Source organism: Triticum aestivum, chromosome 4A, assembly GCF_018294505.1.
Source record: "Triticum aestivum cultivar Chinese Spring chromosome 4A, IWGSC CS RefSeq v2.1, whole genome shotgun sequence".
Taxonomy (NCBI): domain Eukaryota; kingdom Viridiplantae; phylum Streptophyta; class Magnoliopsida; order Poales; family Poaceae; genus Triticum; species Triticum aestivum.
Window position 1 is genome coordinate 719,812,561 of NC_057803.1, and position 11,611 is coordinate 719,824,171.

The 11,611-nt window shown below is 43.6% G+C and overlaps 1 pseudogene; it reads left to right on the forward strand.

Moving 5' to 3' along the window:
• Window positions 1-468: 468 nt before the first annotated feature.
• LOC123083390 (uncharacterized) lies at window positions 469-11,113 on the forward strand (annotated as a pseudogene).
• The last annotated feature ends 498 nt before the right edge of the window (window positions 11,114-11,611 follow it).

The following is an 11,611-nucleotide window of genomic DNA, read 5'->3' on the forward strand; positions in this document are numbered from 1 at the left end:
TGCAGGACATTTCAAGGCATCTGGGCCCGCGTGCCATCCACCAAATCACAGCGAGGTGCTACAGTCGAGACTCACCTGTCACCCCGGTGTGGCCGTCATGATCCGTCATATCACAAAACCCACATCTTTACCAGCAGTGGTAAGGTGGCCTCCAAGTTGGACTGGACGAAGCAACCATCATTTCACTGGAACGCTCGTTCAAGCCCTTTCTTCCCTTTCTTGAAGAAAACCTCACTCCAGGCTACTCACTTCTGCCATTTTTCTTCTGTACCGACGAAGGAAAGGTGGGCGAATCAGTTATGCTGCTATATTTTCATTCCAAGAATCTTCTTTTTGTGAAGCATCGACTGATTCTCACATCCTATTCTTTTCCCGTTTTCATTGCGATTGTGGTTTCCTTTCGATTGCTTTTTGTTTGTCAGGTCATTGATGGATCCTGGAGCACTAGGCAAAGAGTTGCCAGTGGACAACCCACTGGAGATAGCGATCTCCAGGAAGCGAGCACCGACCAACGAGTTGACCATGTTGGCGGGCCAACCCATGGAGACGAAGAACTCCAAGAAACAAGCACTGGCCAAAGAGTTGAGGACGTTGGCGGACGAACTCCTCAAAGAAAGTTGGAAGAACAGGAAGGGCCCCACTGTGCCTACCCCAGGAACTCTGATTGCCACCTATGTGAGGCTCAAGACCGAGTTTGAGGAGATAGTCACCGTTGAGAAGCAGTATTCCCCTAGCAAGGTGATGCCCCCCATCGAGGACGAGGAGATGGCCCCCGGAGGGATGAGATCCCCCGGTGAGCTGCACAAGGTAAAAATAATGGCTTATTACCATAGTTGTGGTTTTTGATTATTTGCAATGTGCTTGCTAATATATTAGGGTTGTGCAGGTGCCGATGGACGTCCTTGATGATTCCGATGTCGTGGCCCGTCCTGTTGGCATTGCCCCGGAGATCGATTCCGATGCCGCTGTCAATCCTGTGGACATCACCCCAGAGATCGGTTCCGATGTCGCAGTCAGTCCTGTGGACATCACCCCAGAGATCGATTCCGATGTCGCAGTCAGTCCTGTGGACATCGCCCCAGAAATCGATTCCCATGCCATTGTCCGTGTTGTGGTCATTGCCCAAGATATCGATGACAAGAAATAGTTGGTCGCGCTAATCCTTCATGGTAGTTTGCATTGCCTGTGTTTAGTTACCAGAACGATGTGTGTTATCAAACCATCTTAGGGCTAGTGCACTGATACGTCTCCAACGTATCTATAATTTATGAAGCATTCATGCTATATTATTATCTATTTTGAATGATTATGGCCTTTATTATACACTTTTATATTACTTTTGGGACTAACCTATTAATCGGAGGCCCAACCCATATTGCTGTTTTATTGCCTGTTTCAGTATTTCGCAGAAAAGGATTATCAAATGGAGTACAAACGGAATGAAACCTTCGGCATCGTGATTTTTTGGAAGAATATCATCCCGGAGGCTTGGAGATCAAGCCATAAGATCCTCGAGGAGCCCAGGAGATAGCCCCCCCTACAGGGCGTGGCCCCCTATCTCGTGGACCCCTCGAGCACCCCTCGACCGACTTCTTTCGCTTATATAAGCATATGTACCCTAAAAACATCGAATATCAAGATAGATCGGGAGTTCCGCTGCCGCAAGCCTCTGTAGGCACCAAAAACCTCTCGGGAGCCCTTCCTGGCACCCTGCCGGAGGGGGGGATCCTTCACCAGTGGCCATCTTCATCATCCCGGCGCTATGCATGATGAGGAGGGAGTAGTTCATCCTCGAGGCTGAGGGTATGTACCAGTAGCTATGTGTTTGATCTCTCTCTCTCTCGTGTTCTCTCTCGTCTTCCCTCTATGGCACGATCTTGATGTATCCCGAGATTTGCTATTGTAGTTGGATCTTATGATGTTTCTCCTCCCTCTACTCTCTTGTGATGAATTGAGTTTCCCCTTTGAAGTTATCTTATCGGATTGAGTCTTTTATGAGAACACTTGATGTATGCCTTGCCGTGCTTATCTGTGGTGACAATGGGATATCATGTGCCCCTTGATGTATGTTTTGGTGACCAACTTGCGGGTTCCACCCATGAACCTATGCATAGGGGTTGGCACACGTTCTTGACTCTCCGGTAGAAACTTTGGGGCACTCTTTGAAGTACTTTGTGTTGGTTGAATAGATGAATCTGAGATTGTGTGATGCATATCATATAATCATGCCCACGGATACTTGAGTTGACAATGGAGTATCTAGGTGACGTTAGGGTTTTGGTTGATTTGTGTCTTAAGGTGTTATTGTAGTACGAACTCTTGAATAGATTGATCCAAAAGAATAAATTTGAGGTGGTTTCGTACCCTACCATGATCTCTTCGTTTGTTCTCCTCTATTAGTTGCTTTGGAGTGACTCTTTGTTGCATGTTGAGGGATTGTTATATGATCTATCTATGTTATTATTGTTGTGAGAACTTGCAATAGTGAAAGTATGAACCCTAGGCCTTGTTTCCTATCATTGCAATACCGTTTACACTCACTTTTATCATTAGTTACCTTGCTGTTTTTATTATTGCAGATTACAAAAACCTATATCTACTATCTATTTTGCACTTGTATCACCATCTCTTCGCCGAACTAGTGCACCTATACAATTTACCACTGTATTGGGTGTGTTGGGGACACAAGAGACTCTTTGTTATTTGGTTGCAGGGTTGTTTGAGAGAGACCATCTTCATCCTATGCCTCCTACGGATTGATAAACCTTAGGTCATCTACTTGAGGGAAATTTGCTACTGTCCTACAAACCTGTGCACTTGCAGGCCCAACAACGTCTACAAGAAGAAGGTTGTGTAGTAGACGTCAAGCTCTTTTCTGGCGCCGTTGCCGGGGAGGTGAGTGCTTGAAGGTATATCTTTAGATCTTGCAATTGAATCTTTTTGTTTCTTGTTTTATCAATTGTTTAGTTTATAAAAGAAAACTACGAAAAAAATGGAGTTGAGTTTGTCTCATACGCTTCGTCTCTTTAATATCTTTAGTGAGTTTGATCGAAATGAAAATTGTGCTCAAGTGCTAGAAGAAGAATGCATTAGAATGCTTGATACTAAATTTTGAATAATGAGCATGATTGCAATCTTGTTAGTATGAACTCCTTGAATATCCATAGTATTAATGATGATTGCTCTAGTCATGATGAAAATATCTCTTACGAGCATGTCAACTTTTGTGGAGTGTATGTTTGCATGAACACACCTAATAGAGAAGATATTTATTGCAAGAGGCATAAGCATTTAGAAACTAAATGGTTGCAAGAAAGTCTAGATGTGAGTGCTGAAAATTTAAAATTGCTTTTCCATACTTGTGAACTTTGCAATGAACATGGTCATTTACATCTCCAATGCAAATTGTTTCATGATCGAATCGTGTCCAAGAATTGTGATGATTTGACCTCCCTTGCACATTACAATTAACTTAGTTTACTTTTGGGTTATGAAGAATTGAAACGTTTACTTAAGGATCTTCCAGAATTTGCCCATAAGAAATTCCTTGATATTGATCTAGAAAAGATTTATTTGTTTTGTGCGGAGAATTGCATTGAAAATCCTTATATTGCCAATTACCTAAAGAAAAGAAAGCAAATAGAAGATGATGAGAATACTAATGAAAGGGAAGAGACTTCCCAATATCCTCCTATTATTTCTTATGATGAATCAGGGGACGAGGAGGAGCTTTCTATTCAACCAATCTAATCAATAAGGAGCTCAAAGAGGAAGGTTGAACCCACACATAATATGAAGAAGAAAAAGAAAAGAAGGAGCAACAAAGGTAGAAAGGTGATACGTCCATTTTGCATCATGCTTTTATATCAATATTTATTGCATTATGGGCTGTTATTACACATTATATCTCAATATTTATGGCTATTCTCTCTTATTTTACAAGGTTTACCATGAAGAGGGGGAATGCCGGCAGCTGGAATTCTGGCTGGAAAAGGAGCAAATGTTGGAAACCTATTCTGCACAACTCCAAAAGTCCTGAAACTCCACGAAACCACTTTTTGGATTTATTAAGGAATTATGAGCAAAAGAAATAGGCCAGGGGGCCCACACCCTGTCCACGATACAGGGGGGCGCCCCCCCCCCTAAGGCGCACCCCCTATCTTCTGGGCCCCCTGGTGGGCCTCCGGCGACCATCTTCTGCTATATGAAGGGTTTTGTCCTAGAAAAATTCGCGGGCAAGCTTACGGGATGAAACTCCGACGCCACGAGGCGGAACCTTGGCGGATTCAATCTAGGGCTCTAGCGGAGCTGTTCTGCCGGGGACACTTCCCTCCGGGAGGGGGAAATCATCACCAACATCATCACCAACGATCCTCTCATCGGAAGGGGGTCAATCTCCATCAACATCTTCACCAGCACCATCTCCTCTCAAACCCTAGTTCATCTCTTGTATCCAATCTTGTATCCAAAACCACAAATTGGTACATGTGGGTTGCTAGTAGTGTTGATTACTCCTTGTAGTTGATACTTATTGGTTTACTTGGTGGAAGATCATATGTTCAGATCCTTAATGCATATTATTACACCTCTGATTATGAACATGATTATGCTTTGTGAGTAGTTACTTTAGTTCCTGAGGACAAGGGTGAAGTCTTGGTATTAGTAGTCATGTGAATTTGGTATCCGTTCGATATTTTGATGAGATGTATGTTGTCTCTCCTCTAGTGGTGTTATGTGAACGTCGACTACGTGACACTTCACCATTATTTGGGCCTAGAGGAAGGCATAGGGAAGTAATAAGTAGATGATGGTTTGCTAGAGTGGCAGAAGCTTAAACCCTAGTTTATGCGGTGCTTCGTTAGGGGTTCATATGGGCCCATATGTTTAATGTTGTGGTTAGGTTTACCTTAATACTCCTTTTTGTAGTTGCGGACGCTTGCAATAGGGGTTAATCATAAGTGGGATGCTTGTCCAAGTTAGGGCAGTACCCAAGTGTCGGTCCACCCACATATCAAATTATCAAAGTACCGAACAAGAATCTTATGAACGTGATGAAACGAGCTTGACGATAATTCCCAATGTGTCCTCGGGAGCTTCTTCCTTATTATTAGAATTTTTCCGGGCTTATCCTTTGCTACATAAAGGATTGGGCCACCTTGATGCACCTTATTTACTTTGTTTACTTGTTACTCGTTACTATTTATCTTATCACAAAACTATCTATCACCTACTATTTCAGTGCTTGCAGAGAAAACCTTACTGAAAACCCCTTCTCATTTCCTTCTGCTCCTCGTTGGGTTCGACACTCTTACTTATCGAAAGAACTACGATAGATCCCCTACACTTGTGGGTCATCAAGACTCTTTTCTGGCGCCATTGCCGGGGAGCGTAGCCCTCTTGGTGAGTGGAACTTGGTAAGGAAACATTTATATAGTGTGCTGAAATTTTCTGTTACTTGTCACTATGGAAACTAATCCTGTGAGTGGCTTGTTTGGGGTATCTTCACCCCAACCAGAAGAGCAAAGAGATGCTCCTCAACCTACTGAACTTTATGAAAATATTCACTTTTAGATTCCTTCAGGTATGATAGAAAAACTGCTAGCTAATCCTTTTGCAGGAGATGAAACTTTGCATCCCGACTTACACCTTATCTTTGTGGATGAAGTTTGTGGATTATTTAAGCTTGTAGGTATTCCCGATGATGTTGTCAAAAGGAAGGTCTTCCCTTTATCTTTGAAGGGAGATGCAATGACATGGTATAGGCTATGTGATGATACGAGATCCTGGAATTATAAGAGATTGAAATGGGAATTTCACCAGAAGTTCTATCCTATGCATCTTGTTCATCGTGATCGTAATTACATATATAATTTCTGGCCTCGCGAAGGAGAAAGCATAGCTCAAGCTTGGGGGAGGCTTAAGTCAATGTTATATTCATGCCCCAATCATGAGCTCTCTCGGGAAATGATTATTCAGAATTTTTATGCTCTGCTTTCTCTTGATAATCGCAACTTGCTCGATACTTCCTGTGTTGGTTCCTATATGCTGAAGACTATTGATTTCAAATGGGACTTATTGGAAAGAATTAAACGCAACTCTGATGATTGGGGTTCCAACCATGGTAAGGAGTCAGGTATGACACCTAAGTTTGATTGTGTTAAATCTTTTATGGATACCGATGCTTTCCGTGGATTTAGCTCTAAGTATGGACTTGACTCTGAGATAGTAGCTACTTTTTGTGAAACTTTTGCTGCTAACGTTGATCTTCCTAAAGAGAAGTGATTTAAATATAATCCTCCTGTTGAAGTGAAAGTAGTTGCACCTATTACAGTCGAAGAAAAGACTATTACATATAGTGATCCTATTATTCCTACTGCTTATATCGAAAAACCTCCTTTTCCCGTTAGGATAAAAGATCATGTTAAAGCTTCGACTGTTGTTCGTAAGAGTAATACTAGGACTTATACACCTCCTGAGCAAATTAATGTTGAACCTAGTATTGCTATGATTAAAGATCTCTTGGATGAAGACTTAGATGGGCATGTTATTTCTTTCGTGGGTGAAACTTCTAATATTGCTAGACCCGATACTAAGACACGTAGACCTGTTGTAGGCACGCCTGTTATTTCTATTAAACTAGGAGATCATTGTTATCATGGCTTATGTGATATGGGTGCTAATGCTAATGCGATACCTTATGATCTTTATAAAGAAATTATGCACGATATTGCACCTCTTGAATTAGAAGACATTGATGTTACTATTAAGCTTGCTAATAGAGACACCATTAAACCTATTGGGATTGTTAGAGCTGTTGAAGTCTTGTGTCGAAAGATTAAATACCCTGTTGATTTCCTTGTTCTTGCTTCCCCACAAGATAATTTTTGTCCCATTATTTTTGGTAGACCTTTCTTGCATACTGCTAGTGCTAAGATTGATTGTGAAAAGAATATTCTCACTCTTGGCATAGATGGTATGTCTCATGAGTTTAATTTCGCTAAGTTTAGTAGACAACCTCGTGAAAGGGAACCACCTAGTAAGGATGAAATTGTTGGTCTTTCTTCCATTGCTGTTCCCCCAACTGATCCGTTAGAACAATATTTGTTAGACCATGAAAATGATATGTTTATGAAGGAAAGGGAAGAAATAGACGAAGTGTTCCTTAAACAAGAACCTATGCTAAAACATAACCTTCCCGTTGAAATTCTTGGGGATCCCCCTCCACCCAAGGGTGATCCCGTGTTTGAACTTAAACCCTTACATGATAATCTCAAGTATGCTTATCTTGATGAAAAAGAATTATATCCTGTTATTATTAGTGCTAACCTTTCAGAGAAAGAAGAAGAAAGATTATTGAAAACTCTTAAGAAGCACCGAGCTGCTATTGGATATACCCTTGATGACCTCAAGGGCATTAGCCCCACATTATGTCAACACAAAATTTCAGTGCAAAAAGATGCCAAACCTGTTAGAGATCCTCAAAGACGATTAAATCCCAAAACGAAGGAAGTGGTGAGAAAGGAGATACTAAAACTCCTTGAGGAAGGTATTATTTATCCCGTTGCTGATAGTGAATGGGTAAGCCCTGTCCATTGTGTCCCTAAAAAGGGAGGTATTACCGTTGTTCCCAATGATAAAGATCAATTGATCCCGCAAAGAATTATTACAGGCTATAGGATGGTAATTGATTTCCGTAAGTTAAACAAAGCCACTAAGAAAGATCATTAGCCTTTACCTTTTATTGATCAAATGCTAGAAAGGCTATCCAAACACACACATTTTTGCTTTCTAGATGGTTATTCTGGCTTCTCTCAAATACCTGTGTCAGCGGGGGATCAATCTAAAACTACTTTTACTTGCCCTTTCGGTACTTTTACTTATAGACATATGCCTTTTGGTTTATGTAATGCACCTGCTACCTTTCAAAGATGCGTGATGGCTATATTTTCTGATTTTTGTGAAAAGATTTGTGAGGTATTCATGGATGACTTCTCCGTCCATGGATCCTCTTTTGATGATTGTTTGAGCAACCTTGATCGAGTTTTGCAGAGATGCGAAGACACTAGTATCGTCCTGAATTGGGAAAAGTGTCACTTTATGGTTAATGAAGGCATTGTCTTGGGGCACAAGATCTCCGAGAGAGGTATTGAAGTTGATAAAGACAAAGTTGATGCTATTGAATAGATGCCATGTCCTAAGGACATAAAAGGTATAAGAAGTTTCCTTGGTCATGCCGGTTTTTATAGGAGGTTCATTAAGGACTTTTTTAAAATCTAGGCCTCTGACTAATTTATTGCAAAAAGATATTCCTTTTGTCTTTGATGATGATTGTGTAGAAGCATTTGAAACACTTAAGAAAGCTTTGATCACAGCACCTATTGTTCAGCCACCTGATTGGAATTTGCCTTTTGAAATTATGTTTGATGCTAGTGATTATGCTGTAGGTGCTGTTCTAGGGAAAAAAGTTGATAAGAAATGAAATTTTATCCATTATGCTAGTAAGACTCTTGATACTGCCCAGAGAAATTATGCTACCACTGAAAAAGAATTCTTAGCAGTTGTGTTTGCATGTGATAAGTTTAGATCTTATATTGTTGATTCCAAAGTTACTATTCACACTGATCATGCTGCTATTAAATATCTTATGGAAAAGAAAGATGCTAAGCCTAGACTCATTAGATGGGTTCTCTTGCTCCAAGAATTTGACTTGCATATTATTGATAGAAAGGGAGCTGAGAACCCCGTTGCAGACAACTTGTCTAGGTTAGAGAATGTTCTTGATGACCCACTGCCTATTAATGATAGTTTTCCTGATGAACAATTAGCGGTTGTCAATGCTTCTCGTACTGCTCCTTGGTATGCTGACTATGCTAACACTACTAGGGAAAACCTTATACATAGAAGTTTATTAGTAGCGCGGTTTAAAAATGGGCGCTACTGCTAATTAGTAGTAGCGAGGGGTATAAAAACCGCGCTACTACTAAGTTGATAGTAGTAGCAAGGGGTATAAACCCGCGCTGCTACTAAATGGTCTCCAACAATGCCCCCGGGATAGGCTATAGTAGTAGCGAGGAGTATAAAACCGACGCTACTACTAAATAAGTAGTAGTAGCGCAGGTAAGACTCCCACGCTACTACTAAGCGTGTCCACCCCCGACCCGATCCACACTCCCACCCCACCACCACCTCCCACCCCACCAACCGTCCCACACCACCCACCCCCCGTCTGTCTCAAAAGAAAAACCACGCAGCCCGATCCAGATCCCCAACCTCCTCTCCTCTCCCAACCCACTCGCCGCCGGCCTCCCTTCCACCTCCTCTCCTCCGTCCGTCCGCCCCATGCCCCTCGCCGCGTGCGCCACACCGCGCGCTCGCCTTACCGGAGGGTCGTCCCCGCCAGAGGCGGCGCGATGGCCGCCGACGACCTCGCGCGGAGCAAGCAGGAAGGGGCCGTTGGTGGCGATCGTCCGGTGGTGGGCGGCTCCGGGCGGTTCACGCGGTCGCAGGGGAGCATGGTCCTGTCGGCGGTGTTCGACAACAGGACGAACGATGTGGATTGCTCCATGGCGGCCTGCGGCGACCTGTGGCGCGCCGAGGCGTCGCACTCCAGTAGCGGCAGCGGCAGCAGAGGCGGCGGTGACGGCGGCGCGACGCCGCTGTTCCTGGTGCAGCTCGGGCCCATGCTCTTCCTCCGTGACACGACGCTGCTCTTCCCCATGCACCTCTCCAAGCGCCACCTCATCTGGTACGGCTTCGAGCGCAAGGTAAACAACTGACGAACACACTGAATCTAATATCTTATCTGCACAAAGAAGAAGCTAAGAGTAAGATCTGATATGTGTGCAGAACGGAGTGCACTCGGTGTGCCCGACGTACTGGACAGCTCGCCGGAGATGCTTCTTCATGTCGTTGATCTGCCTCAACCCCTTTGCTTGCGTGAGTGTTCGATCGGCCTTCTGAATTCTCTGTCCTGAATCCTGAATTCGTGATGATGAACAGTTAATTTCGACACTGTCTTTGCCTGGACTTTCTGTTTGAAAACAATTGAGCAGTCATTCATGGACATGCAATTCCCCAACGGACAGCTCAGATACGTGGCTGGCGACGGGTTCCCGGCGAGGGGCTTCCTCCCTCTTGGCGGCGGCAGCATCGTCCAGGCCCACGGAAAGTTCCCCAGGGAGAAGCTGTCGCTTCTCCTACAAGGTCAGCACCCCACCTACCTGATCCCTCAAAACGTATCATCTGCATTTTCTGCACATATCACAAGTTCACAACAGAAACCCGATCGAGAGATGATCTGAGCCGTTGCTCTGCAGAACGGGAGCGGGTGCAGCGTCGCCCCGACCTTCCAATGGCCGGACAGGTCCCTGTCACTAGGGCTAGCCCAGGTGCTCTCCTGGAGGCAGTGCGGCCTCATGCTGCAGCCTACAATGCAGCTCAGGTCTGTGTCAAAGAAATCAAAAAAAGTTCATTTCTCTCAGTAAACAGTTCCACTTCTACGCACTCACAAAGGAAATGCAGTTGATCATGCCGGAATGTGGATCTGATTATTTAACCTGGTTGACATGATCTTTTTGTGATGGACAGCATTTGCCCCACGTTCGGCGGGAGCAGGCCCGGGGTGTCGACGGAGCTGGTCCATTCGGTCAGCGAGGAGGCCAGCGTCGCCTGCGGCTACTCCCGCACTGCCTCCCCCTCTGCTTATGTTTCCATGTCGGTCAGTAGCTTCCCCGTACTCCGTTGATCCGCCATGTTTTTCATTGTTGAAGTACATTGCACAACTTAATTTTGGATGAACTGATCGGTGCGTTAACTATGTTTTACTTCGTGGTTCAACCTTTGTACTCCCTCCGTTCGGAATTACTTGTCACAAAAATGAATGTATCTACAACTAAGATACATCTAGATAAATTCACTTTTTGGACGAGTAATTCCAAATGGAGGGAGTAGATCGTAACTAGTTTGCCTTTTTTGTTCATGTGTGCAGCTTGGGAGATCGAAGCTGAATGGCGGCGCGACGAGCTCTGGGCTGGTGTTGAGAGTGGACGCACCGCTGCACGGTTTTGTGCGGCCATGGTTCTCCATCCAGATGAACAATGGGCTCGAGTTCTGAATCTTTGATTGTTGCAAAGGTAAATACGTGGCGGCATTGTGTCTTAGACAAAGGCAAGTATAGTCGATGCTAGTTTTGTACATATGGCTTGATAGAGGACTCGAACAGACTCTTTATATACATGTTGCAAACAACATACAAATCATATGATTGGCTCAAAATGTGGAAAAGAAAACCTTGAAATTGACATGGTCAGCTAGATCTCTTGGCAGGAATGTACCACTCCTGCCCCTTCGGACATTTCTGTAGGATTTTTGCTTGAATGTTAGTGTTTTCTCTGACCTATGTATAGTGTCAACAAAGATCTAAATTACCACATGGAGATGCATTTTTTGGCGGCATCTTACATCACAGTAATTTACAACGAAGATAGGTTTACAGTGTCTTTTTTATAGCAACTATAATGCATAGCTGCAAATATTGTCGAATGCACATCTGTATTTTGTATGCATGACAGATTCTATCTTCGGTAGTGTTATCTATCTAGAATGATTTATA